Source organism: Centropristis striata, chromosome 20, assembly GCF_030273125.1.
Source record: "Centropristis striata isolate RG_2023a ecotype Rhode Island chromosome 20, C.striata_1.0, whole genome shotgun sequence".
In the NCBI taxonomy this organism is placed as follows: Eukaryota; Metazoa; Chordata; class Actinopteri; order Perciformes; family Serranidae; genus Centropristis; species Centropristis striata.
Window position 1 is genome coordinate 14,638,621 of NC_081536.1, and position 15,600 is coordinate 14,654,220.

Here is a 15,600-nt window from a genome sequence, read left to right on the forward strand (position 1 = left end):
TTTTAACAGGAAAACTTGGGCTTTGTCATCTCCAGCATTTGAATCACTTTAAAGGCTTTGCGAGGAAAATTGGTTTATCTCAGTCAATGAACAGCCACATCATCAGATACGATTACCAGGATTGAAGTGTTAAGAGAGTAATACCGAGCACGAGTATGAAAAAGGAGACGAGTGGCTCGAGTGGAGAGTTGATACACAGTTTAGACGCAAAGGTGACAGGAGTTTTTAGTCTCTGCGAGGCACCTATAACCCCCCACAGACCCCACACACACACACACACCCAAAGTCATGGATACAGACACAAACCTCATTTAACACGATTAGTTTCTTTGAGGATTTTACCGCAGCCTCTTATATCCGGGATGAAAGAGTTCACACTTTGACAGAAAAAAAAGAAGCTGGAGTCTGCAGAAGCTAGTACGAAGCACTCAGCTTTTCACTGCAATATTCACCACATTATTAAGGAACACATTGCTTTGTGCTGTGTTGCTCTCAACACCATCTGTAGTGTGCTGCTCAAGTGGTAGCAATTTTCCCGTAGTCTCGTGTCTCTCATGCGGTATTACAAGTGAAACTCGATTGCAGATCTCCGCTCGATGTTCTAGTGCATTTAGTTTCTCATAAACGTTTGCATTCTTCTGTGATTGCTCCCCGGCAGTTTCCGATGTGCAGAAATGCACTGCCATCTCAGTATTTAGCTCTCTCTTGCACTCTTTGCCTTTGAAGCCTGATGTCATTTCAGAGTATGAGGAAAAAATATGTGCAGAGTTTTGCTCTGAAACTAGAATCCAGTCCTCCGCTGTGATAAAATGTTTTTTACCAACAAGCAAACATCTCTTTGTGTGGTTGCTCAATTATATCACCTTGAAAAGAAGCAACTGAGGATTAGTTTTGTTATAATAATTGGAATTTCAGAACTGAATGTATGGCCAACTTAACAATGTGATATTATAATATTTCTCTTAAACCCATAACCTTTACACACTCACTGCACAGACGTTTTTAAGAGGGTCCATCGATGCGTGTTATAGCTGGGTAATATCAACCTAATAGGCTTACCTGTCAGCACTGTGCGGGACGTAGACCCTGTAAATCACATTTGTCTGCGACACCTGCTCGCCTCCCTGCGTATTTATGGGTTTCTCCTCCGCTCTGTCCTCTTCTTTTTGGCCTCGGTCCAAAATCAACCCCCTCTTCCCACAGTATGTTCTTCAGTATGCTCCCTTCTTCTCGTGGATTAAATGAACGAGCAGGTGTTAAGATGTATGGGGGGCCCCATTCCATCCGCACGGCCCTCCTTTTTAAACCATCCATGTGTTCTCTAAATACCAACAGGGGATATTTTAGATTAACTCTCACTTTTTTCCAACTTTCGTATTTAATGTTCAAACAATAAATGCTAACACCTTTATTTCATAGCTCCCACATGTAGAAATCCATGTGCAATACCTTGATTTAGTTGAAGCATGGCGTTTTTGAAAGATTAACTGTACCCAAGGTGTAGACAGACAACGATACACTAAAACAACTCACTCGTGAAGTTGTTATAGTTCCTTTAAGTATTACTGATATCAAATCTCTTCTACCTCCCCTTATTTTTATGTAAATTGCCGCGTCCCAGTGGCCAAAAATTCTTCGACTCTGATTAGAAGTGCCAAGATATACTGTACCTCTTGGAAAATGGCCACGAGGGCAGCCCGAAGCAGAGGAAGCTTGTTTGCACCAGTGGTAGAGATTTTAAGTGATGAAACAATGGAAGAGGAAAGAGAGTGGTGTGTCTTCCTCGGGGACTGTCTTTGCCAGAAGACCTGAAGATAAAGACTGAAATATATAAACTTGTTGGTCTCTGTTTTTTTTTTTTTGTTGTATGCATTTCTGGAGTTTTTCCATCAGAGGTTATGTAAGGAAAAGTCTTTATTTTCAGGCATCCTTTTTGTTTTTTTCTGGAAATAAAAATTCTCAAATGATAGTATATATATGTAATAGCAGAGTAGTTTTCATTTTTATATCAATTTTTACTTTTCTCTTAAAACTGAAGAAATGCTGTTTCATGTTAGTGAATGCGCTGGTTGCTTTAAGAGTTTTATGGCTTGATTGTAGCCTTGATGTTGCTAGGTTAGTGTCTAGTTGCCAATCATTTTACAGTGTGTCTGTTACAGTTAGTTAGCCACATAAAACAAAAGGGAAGAAAAATGAATAAGGAATGAAAATTATGTCTTAACGTCTTGATCGCAACAGTAGATGTGGCAGAACAGGACACGGTGAGCCCAAAGGAGAGTTTTAAAGAATGCTAATGTCATAGAAAATCTTTCATTCTCTTGATTTTTGATGGCTATTTTGTTGTCACACAGCATTGACATATTATCACTATAGAAAGTTGTTGTGGAGAATATAATAATGCTGCATTGCAAATTTAAGTCCAATATTCACCCTTTTTAAGCTCCGATTTTGGTCTCCACCAACTCCTATGGGAAATATCTGGACCTTTAGCTGCTGAAAACTCCACTATGTTTACCAAATAGCCGCTAACTTCGAATACCTATTGTGATATTGCAGTCTGTTTTGATTTTTTATTTATGATAATGGATTGAATGATTATTTTTGCATTGTGGTTTTCTTTTACTTGAAAAAGATATAAAATGATATTGTGTGGGGGCTTTTTTGAGGTTTTTTTGTCCGTAAAGTCTGTAGAAATCACTTTGTAGTCTGGGACATCTCTGCAGAACCACAATACTTACTCCAGAATGGCATTTTAACACATATTTTTGCCTTTAACAAATATGGCACCTCCTGTGATTTTGATATTGCACTCGTCCATATTGCAGTTTTGATAAATTTCTGATGCTAATATGGCGCTTCATCACAGTTTTCATAATGCAACTTTACACCAATTGAATTGAAGTGCATGGCAGATGTCTAGAGACAGAATGGCAGAATGTGTAGCTAGGCTAATCCCAAAACCTGTGTATGTGTTCGGGGCCTATGCTGGATTTGTATCAGCCTGTAAAGGGTGCAGCGGAGCAGTGAGGAGAGACTAAGAGAGGTGTATTAAGGCAGCGAATCTAGCCGCTGTGTGTGTAATGGACTCAGGATGAGGGCTGACCAAGCGCCAGGCTGCTGATAACCTTTAGGAAGGACATTGTTCCTGGACGGGGGGTGGGGTCGTGTGTGTGTTTGTGTGTGTGTGGGGGGGGGTATACAGGACTGCTGCAGTATACAGGCACGGCACTGTGATAGGTGGTGCAGTTGTTCATTGGTTCATTGGCTCTCCGGCAGGGTTAGGAGGTAGAGTAAATGGGGCAGTATAGCAAACTCCCTCATGGCTTCCTGCATACATTTTTCAACACCAGGGTGTATTTCTCTGTGATACATTTGTCCTCTCTCTGAACCAGGTTCTCCCTGGCATTCCATTAAAAGAAATTTAACAGCTTTTTCTTCTGTCTTCCTTTCCCCTCAGATAACCGCTTAAGGAGGGGTCAGTGAAGGACCGTGCGCGAGGAATACATGAAGGGCAGGGTGGGGGAGGGGGCGGCCACCACAGCGGCAGTACCACCAAGGTCAAAGGTCACACAGGTAAACTGATTTTTCTTTTAATCCTCAGCTCGGTGATTGTGCACGCTATATGGTTTAGTTCTGGCTTTTTTTTTCCAACGTGGAGCAGACTTGGCACGCAAAGGCAAAGTTAGGGAGTAATGTGGCTGGTTTTGATTGGACCCTCCTTGGCTGGCGGCCGGGGAGGAACTGGGAACTGAGCAGTCTGCAGCTGCTGTTTATGAGGAGCTGTGCAGGGTCTTGTTTGGCTCTGTCTGAAAAACTCAGCCAGTCCCCGCCGAGAAGCCCGTAGCCAGTGTCAATACTTGGAGAACAGAACAAAACCGTGGTGCTATGATTCAAAAAGCATTTGTTTCCAAAGAACTTCTGTTTTTTTTTTTTTTTTTACAGCGGGCAGATGTGGGACTAAGTAATAGGAGGAAAAAAATTCATGTGTTTATGCAGATTTCTCGTGGCAAAAGTGAATAACTGCTGCTTTCGTGCATTTCTAGAATATCTAACCATAGCTCTGACTGTAGACTGTAACTTCTCTAACCCCAATCTCAAACCTAAATTACTGTAGGCTGCTTTTTCCCTGGCTTATTGTAGAGTTCTAAGGAGCATATTATAGCAATTTGGTATTGAATTGAATATCAGCACTACACTATGCCAATGGAATGTGATACTTTGAATAGCTTCTAGTAGTTACATTCAAATGTCTAGTTCATGTGCATTTAGAATTTGTCTCCTGGCCCTGAACCAAAAGAGTTAGTCATTTTTATTTCATAGTGATGAAAATTTTTTGCCAACTAGCTCCAGTTCTCCACTCTTTTGCCCTTCCTCCTGTATTCTTCTCTACCAGGGATTAAGCAGGATTGAGGGGGTTGGTTTGCAGGCTGGGTGGGGGCAGATCCAGGAAGCAAATAAATAAATAAAGTGCTGGTTAATCTTCCTTAGTGCGGTGTGTGTGAACACTGAGCAATGGCACCGCCCGGGGAACATCTGCCTCGCACACAAACACACACACGTATATGACAGACACAGATACTGTACACACATGCACAACTAGCAGGGATCAGCCAAAGCGATAAGCACACGGACGTCAGAGCACAGAAAGCGGCAGGTTTAACACACATACACTCTCGAACACACACGCGCCGACCATCCGCAGAGTGACAAGTAATGCACAGTGAAAGAAAGCGACACGCTGCCAGCCGACAGAACAGAGCTGCAGAATGTGACAGCACACGACTGCAGACACATGAAAGTATAGGAAGACAAGTTTTGCTGCGTTTCTCTGCTGCTGTCTTACTGTATTCAGCTTGCCTGCTATCCAAGGACTCGTATCTGTATTTTTTTCTTTTTCTCTTGCATTAACACGTACACAGCGCACCAACAGTTGATCAAACAACTGTGCAATTGAGGCAGAATTTGGCCAGACAGCCAGCCAGGATGAGTAATACAGAGCTCCTCTGGCTTAATTTGTTTAGAAAGCCTATCATCGCTACAAACATGTTACAGACTGTTGCAGTTTACAGAGGAGTATTTTCCCCTGCAGCTTTAATTGGATGCATTTTTAATGTTAGCACCACATAGTGTGACCACTGTTGACACTGAACACTGTGGCTGTTGTGAGGCGATGGAGTTGAGATTGAGGAGAGAGGAAGAGTGTGTGTGTGTTTGTTTGAGTGTGTAATGGTTGGGTGGATTCCCTCAGCGTGGACAAAACACACTGAGGGTTTAATTTATAGTTCTGCAATAAAGGGTCACGGCTTAGTTATGGAGCCTGTGTACATAGCCATTCTAGCTGTGCTGTGGGTGACATGAGCCTCCTTAAAGATGTAACTACACTTTGATACAGTAACTGGAGACAGAGATACCTTTGAAACCAATAGATGCTTTTTCTCCTACACGTTTCCACTGCTGGCAGAAAGTGTTGAAAGCCAAAGTTGAAGAAAAGCTCTGTAATCAACCTGCAGGGCGACTCTCCCTCGCTCACAAAGCTCTCTATTACAGCGAATAAAGTGACGTAAATATTGCAACTATAAAGAATAGACTTCTACTCAGTAACGAGAGCCTTTCAAGTGTCGCTCAGTGTCACAAAGTAAATGACTGAATGTAAACACAGTTAGGAATATAATTAAAGCATGGTACGACCTCATCATGTTCAAGACATTTGTCTAGTGCTGTGCTGGCGCTATCGCTGTTACTAGTTTTCCTCTGATCTAGTTCTGGTTTTGGAACTGGAACCAGCCAGGATTCCTGGAACCAGATGGTGCATCGGATTGATTACCAGCAGACTTAAGACATAGGAACCATTACATTCAAGTCTTTATCCACTCTATCCAATCTGTACGGAATGATATTTGTGCAATCAGATGCCGAACTACATTTCAAAGACCTCGTGGGCATATACTTCTGTGAAAGAAAACAGTGATGTAAACTAAGGTTAACCCTTTACAGGGCAAAGAACCATATTGGTATTGGTACAACTTCAGTGGACGTCCAAAATGGGGTCTCCATGCCTCTCTGTGCGGTCATAGAACCACATGGATTTCTCCCAGCTAATCAGCGAAGATCAGGCCACGTCCCAGATAGTGACACCATGGCATATAACCAATCAGTATAATAATAATAATAACAATAATAATAACTCCAGTGACTTGATTTGCAGTATATAAATTAAACTTCCTGATAAAAGTCACAAAAGTAAAAGTCTTGTAATATCCTCCAATATCAGTTTAGGGATGAAATTTTCAATTTCCAAGTATTTCAATGAACGTGATTATCTAATCTTGCCTCTAACCCACTCTCTTGTCTCTGATTTAACATTTTGACCATCCCTCAATACAGATTTTTGCTTACTGAAAAAGCATTTTCAGATTGGTGACGTAGTAGTGGACGTAGTCTGAGTGTTCGACTCTTCTGGTGTGTTGTCTGCGCCTGTTGCCACATGGCATTCCTAGATAAAGCAAAGGATGTCAGAGCTCTTAGGGATTAGTTCACTCCAAGGGAATTAACATCCCATTCCCAGCCTACTTTTTAATTCTTGACTGTTTCTTTTCCTCCATTTTGTACCCTGCACCCTCTTCCTTTTAAGTTCATTCCTCCTTTCTTTCCATCTTCTCCAGATTCCGAGGTAAACACATTCATGTGATGGATAGTTCGGCAGTGCACCTTAGAGATCCTGCGTTTCTTTCTGAGTCTCTAGATATTATACTGTATGTTGGGTGAGAGACCGAGACAAAGATAGAATGAGAGAAGATATGAGTCTAATCAAGACTTTGATTCTTTCACCTCAGGGTGCTAAGAGACTGATGATATTCAAAAGCCAGGAATGTGTATTTTTGTCCTTACCAGTGATATTCATTGTGGTTAACATCTTACAGCCCATTTTTTTTCACATACACAAGCTGGCCTTTTTTGGATTGTGTGCTGCAAGAGGCATCTCACAAACAAGCAGAGGTATAAAGTGGTGAGAGTGGGAGGATGAGAGAGAACATTGTCTTCTCTTTTCCAGCTCAGGGACAGAGCAGAACAGGTTGTGTGAGGATACTTGCTATCCTTAACAACGTCTAACACTGCCTCAGGGCCACCTCTACTTCTCTGATGCAGCTGAGAGTTGTGTTGTTAAGAGGAGTCTGAATATTTGCAACACATTCCTCAGCGTCAGATGGCATTCCTGGTACACCATAATTACCAGAGTAACACTTTTACTTGGACTTGTTTAGACATAATTAATGCAGTAACTAAGATTAATGTCTTAAAAGTGTTTTCTTTAATAGAATTAGATTACTTTTTTTCCCCCTTGACACAATTATGACTCATTAAACCGAATAAGTAATATATCTACATGGTTTTAGTGCGCAACAAAAATAGATTAGGATAAGGAACTGGGTGATGTGTCCAAAATATTCTATTCCAATAAAGGTAATTTAATATCTCCAAAACAACATATATCACAATATTGCAACTTGTTTTTGTAATTCAACAAATAAGTAAGCAAAATGAAATGCCACATGGTAAAGCCTGTTCTTTAATACTGTTTGTGTTTGTATGTGGGTACTTAGTGGAAGAAAGAGTGAGATGGCAACATAAAAGTGGGGGAGAAACAGACAGACGTCACTTATTTTGGTGTTTTTCATGGTTGTAAATAAAATCTTTGGGCCTATTTTAATCAGTGTAGGTAAAGGTATATTCTGTTTTTATACAACTTGGGTCTTTTTTTCGTAGTTTGGCCATATTGTCATATTAATAGAGATAAAAATAGGAAATAATTACATTGTACTGCTGAGATCTGGGCTAAAAGCAGCCAGATGAGCCACAAAACGAGGCCATTGGATAATCATATAGGTTGTAAACAAACATCCAGGCTAAGTAAACCTTTTCGGACCAGAAAACAAAGATGCGAAGGTTAAAGTATTACCCAAACTGTGCAGAATTCTGGTTTAACTTTTTTTTTATGTGCAATGAGAGATTATTACCTCCACCGTTGTGTTTGTTTTTCTGTTTCATTAGCAGGATTAAGGGAAAACTACAGTCTTGATTTAAGTAAAACTCTGTGGAATGTGTATGTTCCAAGGAAAAACCCATTACATGTTGGAGCAGACCTTAATGTCCGGGTAAAGTAAAATCAGAGATTTGTATGAAAATATATTAAACCAGTTACAAAATAATAGCAGAAAACATGTAAAAAAAACTATATAAGAATTTTGGAGTTAGACCATGAAACAGTTTTCCCTACTTCACTCTCCACTTGCGGTGGATACATACATTTTTTTTTCCACAAACATTGACATTCGGAGATCGGCATGGTTTTGGCAGATGTCTGCGTTCTTAGAGTTCCTGTCTAGTTTCCAATATTTCCCATCTGACTCTAGATATGGTCATGTCCCCAGATCACAGCAATTACTAAGATAACTACAAAGTTATTATGACCAATGAATATTTTGGCTAAAACTATGAAAATAAGACCCAACCAGAATTGTCCCTTGCATATCTCCAAATTTTGATGTAATCTGAAATGACATCACGCCAGTAGGCCGCCATCTTTTGCACTAGTCGGCCCATGATGTTATCCATCACTGAGTCTCTCTGTCTGCCGTCGTCAATTACCCAGAGGAAAACAACATTAGAGGCCTGAATGGGACACGGAGCCGTGGCAGGCCTGACATGGCTGTGTTATATGATTACACAACCTGTTGGCTGTCCGCCTGTCAAGTGTCTCGTGGTCCTGATGAATGGCTGTAATATGCCACGCATCACAACACGCCACGCCACACACTCATTAATGGCTTCTCATAATGCCGGGGACGTTCCACCAATGCCGCTGCGGGATTCACAGAGACGGAGAGGAGAGAGGGAGGTGGTAGTTGTAGAGTGAGAGTGAGAAATGGCGTTCATGAATACTCCAACCTTGTTTCCGTGTCGCCATTCAAGGCAGTAAACAAAAGAAACATGGTGTCCTCATTTGAATAATTTCACAAATGGTGTGGCAAGACGCCAGCATCACACTCACACGTAACTCTTGGTGAATGAAAGAAGGGTGACAGAAGTGGGATGAGAACACAAAGCAAATGGAAATGTAAGAATTATTATTTTTAAAAGTGCGACACATATGTTTCTCAATTAGATACATACTCGTCCATCTGTGGCCTATTTGCATAGATTATCAGAAATGTGTGCAATGCGGCATGCACGCCAGTGTGTGGGAACATTACAATAGGGATGCTTGAAGAAAGGAGATTGAATTGGTCGTCTGTCGGATGCCATCTGAAGCTTAGCTGATTGCTCTTTCTTTCAGTGAATTACAAGGCACGCTACCCAAGATCCTCCAAACTACTCGACTCTCAGCTATAACAAACAGATTTGATTCTCACAGTGACACTGCTCTTTTCAAACTAAACGGGTGGAAATAGTTCTGAATGAGCTATTTTCTGAGGAATCTATGGGGGAGATACTGTGTACAAGAGGCTTTGTGGCAGAAAAGTAGTTTTTCACAAAGTGTACCAGCCGTGGAGAGGTTATCTAAAACCTACATGACCCTAAGCCACATTAGTTGGTGGTATTTATGGCTCTGTCAGACTTTTAGTGTGTACTGGGAAGCATCAGCCGCATTGATAAGCACATTCTTCCTCTCGATTTGACACATCTGTGCTCAATATACTGCGCGTCAGCTTTGTCTTGTCATATATTTTGCGTTGTCTCACATAAAAGTCAGTATTTTGATAAAAAGGAGACACAGATGTTAAGAGATTTTTCAGTTTCACCTCGCTCAGATGTGCCAGCATTTTCAGGCTTGATGCCTCAGAGGAAAGTAGCGAACAGTGCTGCACCTGCAGCGTGTGTATATGAGAGAGGAAGACACAGTCTGTCTGTATATTCCTCTATCTGTGCGGCTGAGTTAGTGTATGTGTTCTTTTTCACAGCTTGAGTTTCCCAGTTTGAAATGCAACACCTGCAGATGTGTCTTGTAAACTGCAGCCCACAGCTTCTCTCCCATTCAGAGGGGACCATTGAAACAAAGCAATTAAAGTAGCTCTCTACATGGGGCGAAGATCTGGTGCGTGGGTGTGCCTGCCTGTGCACGAGTGTGTGAGTGATTTTCCATTGTTAACATCTTTAGATTGAACCTCAAAAGAGATTTACATTCCAGCAGGAAAGAGGACAGCTCTGCACCGATCACAACATTAGCAGCTCTGTCATATTCATAGTCTGTTTAAATATGGAGGTCAGAGGTCACTGACAACCTGTTGACATGGGGCAGATTTATGCAACACACACACATGCATACACAGGCAGCCAAAGCCCAGTGTTTGGCGCAGCGCGTTATAGCAGTGGTTTTTTGTTGCTGCTGATCTTCGGGTCCTTCCAGCTCCAGATACCAGAGCCTGAGTTATTCTCCGCTCCGCTCCCTGACCCTCCTAATTGAGAACGGCTGTAGGCTGAGAAAGAGAGAGCGAAACAGACAGACAGAGAGAGGGAGAACAGATTCTTGTGTGAAAGAACAAAAGAGCGAGTAAATGAAAGGGGCAGAGAGCTAGACCTGTGCAGGCTAACGCTGATCAAGTGGAGGATGGCTGTGTGCTCAACAGTTGGCCTCATGAAAGCTGAACCTCCTCCTCTCTGGCCACAAGCCAAACAGAGCCAAATACAATGTCCTAAATGTAACTGTAGCTTTTCAATATAGTATATGATAGCTGTAAGAAAGGGAAAAAAATGAGGGAATCACTGTTCGGAGTGGAAAGAGCATTGCATAAAAGAAAATCAAAGCAGAGGGTTGGGAAGAGGAGTGGTAAGCTCGGTGACAGCTGCATGCATGTCGTAGTGGGTGACGGTCTGTCCGTCTGTCAGAGCAGATATTTCTGTCTGTTTAGTGCTGCCTTACTGGCTGCCAGAGACACTCCTCATGTCATCGCTGGGTGCCTGCTGTCACTGGCTAAAAAGGAGAGAGGGAGTGGAGTGTGTGTTTGCCTTTGTGTGTGTGTGGGAGAGGGAGAGAGTGACAGAGAAACTCGAGCAGCTGTCTTGAAAGCTCCTCTACTCTGTCAGTACATCTTGAATCTGCTTTCCCCTGATATCTCCCTGGTAAGACAGTGTTTTTCAGTCAGATGTTTGGTCAGAAGTCCAGCTTTCTGCTGTTAAAGCAAGACCATTTTGGTAAATCAGCATGTTGCACAGCTTATATGTTAAGTGATGAGTTCATAGCACAAACATCTATACATCTGCTGCCGTGCGACTATGGGTTGGTGGCTTTGGTGAACCTATCAGAATTTAATTGTGGCCAATCCACTTAAAGGGATAGTTCTGATTTTTTGAAGGAGTTGTATGAAATACTTTTCCATACTCCATGTATTATCTACAGTTTGGAGAAGCATGCAGTAGCAACATTTAAGATAAGCAGTGCACCACTGTGGACGGGGGCAGCAGCAAAATGTATTTTAGCCACCTCAAACAATTATCAGTTTAAGAGTATGCCATACTTACATTTGCTGTCATTCAGTCCTTTTCGATTGGGGAAATGAAACCGTTCTCTATGTTCTCTTCAAAGCCACCAGACTCCTTTTAACAAAAACAGTAATTTTATTTAGCAGGAAACAGGAGTCGCTTGTTTAGCCCTGCCTCGTTCAGTTAGTCTGTTTGTATTATTGTGTGACTTTGGTGTTTTATATGGTTGGTTTGGATTCACCAAAGTCACACAATAGCATTTAAGCTAACCAATCAAGGCAGCGATAGACCAGAAACCCCTGTGTTCTGCTAGGTAAAATCATTGTTTTTGTCAAAGGTGTCTGGCGGCTTTGAAGAGAGCAAAGATGGATATAACTGATTCAATTCCCTGTTGTAGAGGAGTGTTTGATGGCAGGTAAAAGAGGGCAAAATATTCTCAAAATAGACTTAAATTGATATAGATTTTCTTACCTTTAATTCCAAAAACACATTTAGCTGCTGCCCCCATCCACAGCAGTACATTGATTAGTTTCCCATGCCTGCTTCTCCACACTGGGGGCATGCCGACTGCCATCTACTGTAGGTAATACACTGTCATGGGATAAGTACCTCATAACACCCCACTGCAAAAAATTCTTAACTATCCCTTTAACAAGGTATCAGCACTGATAAATGGTCCTAAATGAAGCACTAAAAGGTTTTTGTTGTTGAACCAATTCAAGAGTGGAGACGGTGAGCACAGTGTTGTGCAATAGATGGTTTATTAGTTAGGTTTTGAAGCACCAGTATGTACCCTTAGACTGATGACTGATAGTAGACAACTAGTATTATTTCAGAAAACTTGCAGCTGCTGTAATGAAAAGACACAGTGCTAGGCGGCTGAGTCTGTCAGATTTGTGTAGGAGGTACAATTTACATGAAATATTAAATAAAAATAGCATGCTGTTTTAAATTTCCTGGGTCAACTGAATGTGAGTGTGGGTGGCACAGTTAGACAGTGTAGAGCTGAAATTCACTGTGTGCAGTGATTGCTCTCCCGAAATAGTTCCAAAAACTATCTCGGCTTGTCTGCTGAGTATATGTAAAAGATATTTAATGTTTGTGAATTTGCAAGAAAACTTACCACTTGCAACTGTTCACGAAGAGGTTTGACCTCTTATTTTGGATAATACTAGTCTTAACGGCTGCTATCATTTAACATACTGAAGGGAAAAGATTAGCATGAAGCACATGGCTGATTTCAGTGCCTGCACTTTCATTACTAGAACAATGGAGCAATCTGTAAAAAACATCATGTATTCCTTTAAAATCATGGGTTTCTGTTTCTTACTAATATGGTGTATTTTTGCCTAAAGTGCTGGTCATTGACTGTTTGATTGCAATCATCTGTTGTTGGAGTGCTGTCGCCTGATTACAAACACGTGTTTTTCGCCAACTGAGATGGTGTGGAGTGAGGTAATGGAATATTAAGAAAATTTAAGAGCATTAGTAAGGCACTGGGCTGCACAGTGGCTCAGCGGTTATCGTTTGTTTTCTCGTGCTCCAGGTGTCAGCACGTGTTTCCTCTGGGCGCTCTGTTTTTCATGCATCTTAGGTAAACTGGGGAATTGCCTGGGGGGTGATTGTGTGCGATCCCAAAGGGGATAAATGGGTGCCACAGTTTAGACGTCACTTTCCAAGCTCAACTTTTCTTGACCTTTCTGGGACTGTTCCATGGGATCTGTCCACAAGATACTTGTATGATTTAATGAATCTAGGAAGCAGGGTCACTTAATTCTCCAAATGTAATTCCCAGGCTGGAAAACCCCTGATTTTAGCAGTGGTATGAGCTTTCATAGTGACGTTGCCTATAATTTTGTGGCAGCCGTGACAACATTAGTCCAACTTTAGATTCTGTACCGTCAGTGTTAGCTTCCTCTGGCTCCTCCGGTGCCCTGACAGCCCTGTAACCACACACCGGTGTTTATGTTCTTTAGGTTAACACGGTTATCTCTGTACGTAACCCGAGCCCTCAACCTACATGGGCACTTGGCATACGTGTGTGTGGTTGCGTGTGTGTGTGATCTTGCAGCTGCAGGACCCGTCTCTTTTCCCCATGCCTCTCTCCAGAAAGAGCTGCAGGGACTTGCCAGTATTTTCATTCCCTCTGGAGGCATTTCCGCACGCTAACAAAGCCCGGCCTGCGTGATGAAACAGAGAGGAAGCAGCTTTTGTGAAGGGAGCAGCCGATTTGTGTGTGTGTGTGTGTGTGTGTGTGTGTGTGTGTGTGTGTGTGTGTGTGTGTGTGTGTGTGTGTGTGTGTGTGTGTGTGTGTGTGTGTGTGTGTGTGTGTGTGTGTGTGTGTGTGTGTGTGTGTGTGTGTGTGTGTGTGTGTGTGTGTGTGTGTGTGTGTGTGTGTGTGTGTGTGTGTGTGTGTGTGTGTGTGTGTGTGTGTGTGTGTGTGTGTGTGTGTGTGTGTGTGTGTGTGTGTGTGTGTGTGTGTGTGTGTGTGTGTGTGTGTGTACTGGTGACCCTGGCTAACAGTTAGTTACATGCAAATTTACTTTTGAGCTTGCAATTCAGGTTGCTCCAGGCTCTTGTTTGCAGACAAGCCTACTGTAGCACGAGAACAAGCCTACTCTGTATCCCATTCACAAGACAAAGTTGCCTCTTGTTTGCCTCTAATTAACTGGCATAATACCTAGCTTGTTGGATTGGTTAGTGTTTTTTACAGGGCTTGTTAACCACTGGCCTTTCACAGTCCTCACTTCCTCTGTAGCTGGTGCCAAAAGGAAATGTGTGCTGTAGCCCAGGTCACAATTCTCCAGGGTGTCTGGCTCATTGAAGGGACTGAATCAAACCAATATAGAGAAAAAACTGCCTCCTGTTTTACATTTCTGTAGAACTAAGATAAATACTCTGCAATAGATAACAGATTTATATGAGACGTTCATGTCAAGCTCTGATGTTTTTTGGGTTTGATGTCTGAATATTAATTTTTCTCTTTGCTGATGGATGCAATTTGTTAACCCTCTGAACCCGAGCAGTTTCTGGACATTTGTTTTTGCTCCTGTTACATTTTACTGGCCAAGGACTCAAGCTCAATTCAACAATATCCTTTTAAACCAAACACGAGTAGAATTTATATGATTTTATTTGACAAAAAATGTTGAAAAATTGAATCAGTATATACAACATTTTTCCAAGTGCCCACAAGTGTTACCAGCATTGGAAAAAACTGGTGGCTCCACATGCCATACATATTGAAGTATTTACATTTTTACAACCTCTCTCGCCTCTCCTCTCTGCTTTGTGTAAACAGCCTGCAGTTCCGTTGTAGATTCACTGAATTTTTCTCACGTGACTGTTGGTCTCAGTCGAGTCATTCATGGCTTCCCAGTAGTGCAGAGGAGCTCAAAATGTTTTTGGAGTTTTTTAAAGGATCTTGTTTCTGTTGATGGTCATACTTGTACAACCCAGATTCCAAATAAATTGGGACAAAAATGTAAATAAAAACATAAAATCTATGATGAATGAGTGTATATATTTACAAAAAACAAAGTTTCCCTGTTTGCCCAGTAGATATCTTGTGTTTTGTTATGCCGTTATCTCATAAAAATCACTTTATTAATAATAATAATAATAATAATAATAATAATAATAATAATAATAATAATAATAATAATATAAAAATATTAATATAAAATAAATAATAATAATTAATTAGTAAATCTTTTCAAGGACCAGCAAAAAATATAAAACAATCTGACAATAATTTCTGTTTCTACAGTTTACTATAATAGATGGTGCTCTTTTGGCAATTTGTTTTTCAAGAAAGCATGCCTTGCTAACTGGCTTGTGGGTTGTGGGGTGCAGAGGGTTAAGTTGGTGGTTTCCAGAAATAACTCCTAGGTTTTGACAAGAGCTGAGGTCGAAGCTCACACAAAACATTTTTGCTGTCTCACTTGAGGTCATGACAGCTACCAAAATCACAAATGTTTTTTTTCTTTTTTCTTAAATGGGAGCGAAGGCAAAGCGACTGCAGGGTCTGGCAACCGCAGTGTCGCTGAAGCTGAGATTTTCTGTGGGGTTGTCTACAGAGTCAGCGTCCTGTGGGTTGTTAGCCCGGGCCCTGTGACACAC

General features: G+C 41.5%; 1 protein-coding gene across 2 annotated transcripts in view; it reads left to right on the plus strand.

The window, feature by feature from the left end:
- zmiz1a (zinc finger, MIZ-type containing 1a) overlaps positions 1 to 15,600 on the plus strand; it is a 108,241-nt gene that overhangs the window by 22,373 nt on the left and 70,268 nt on the right. For both annotated transcript variants that reach the window (XM_059359072.1, XM_059359074.1), the window contains exon 2: positions 3,458 to 3,573. The gene's annotated coding sequence lies outside the window, so the exon portion shown is untranslated. The remainder of the gene's footprint in view (positions 1 to 3,457; positions 3,574 to 15,600) is intronic.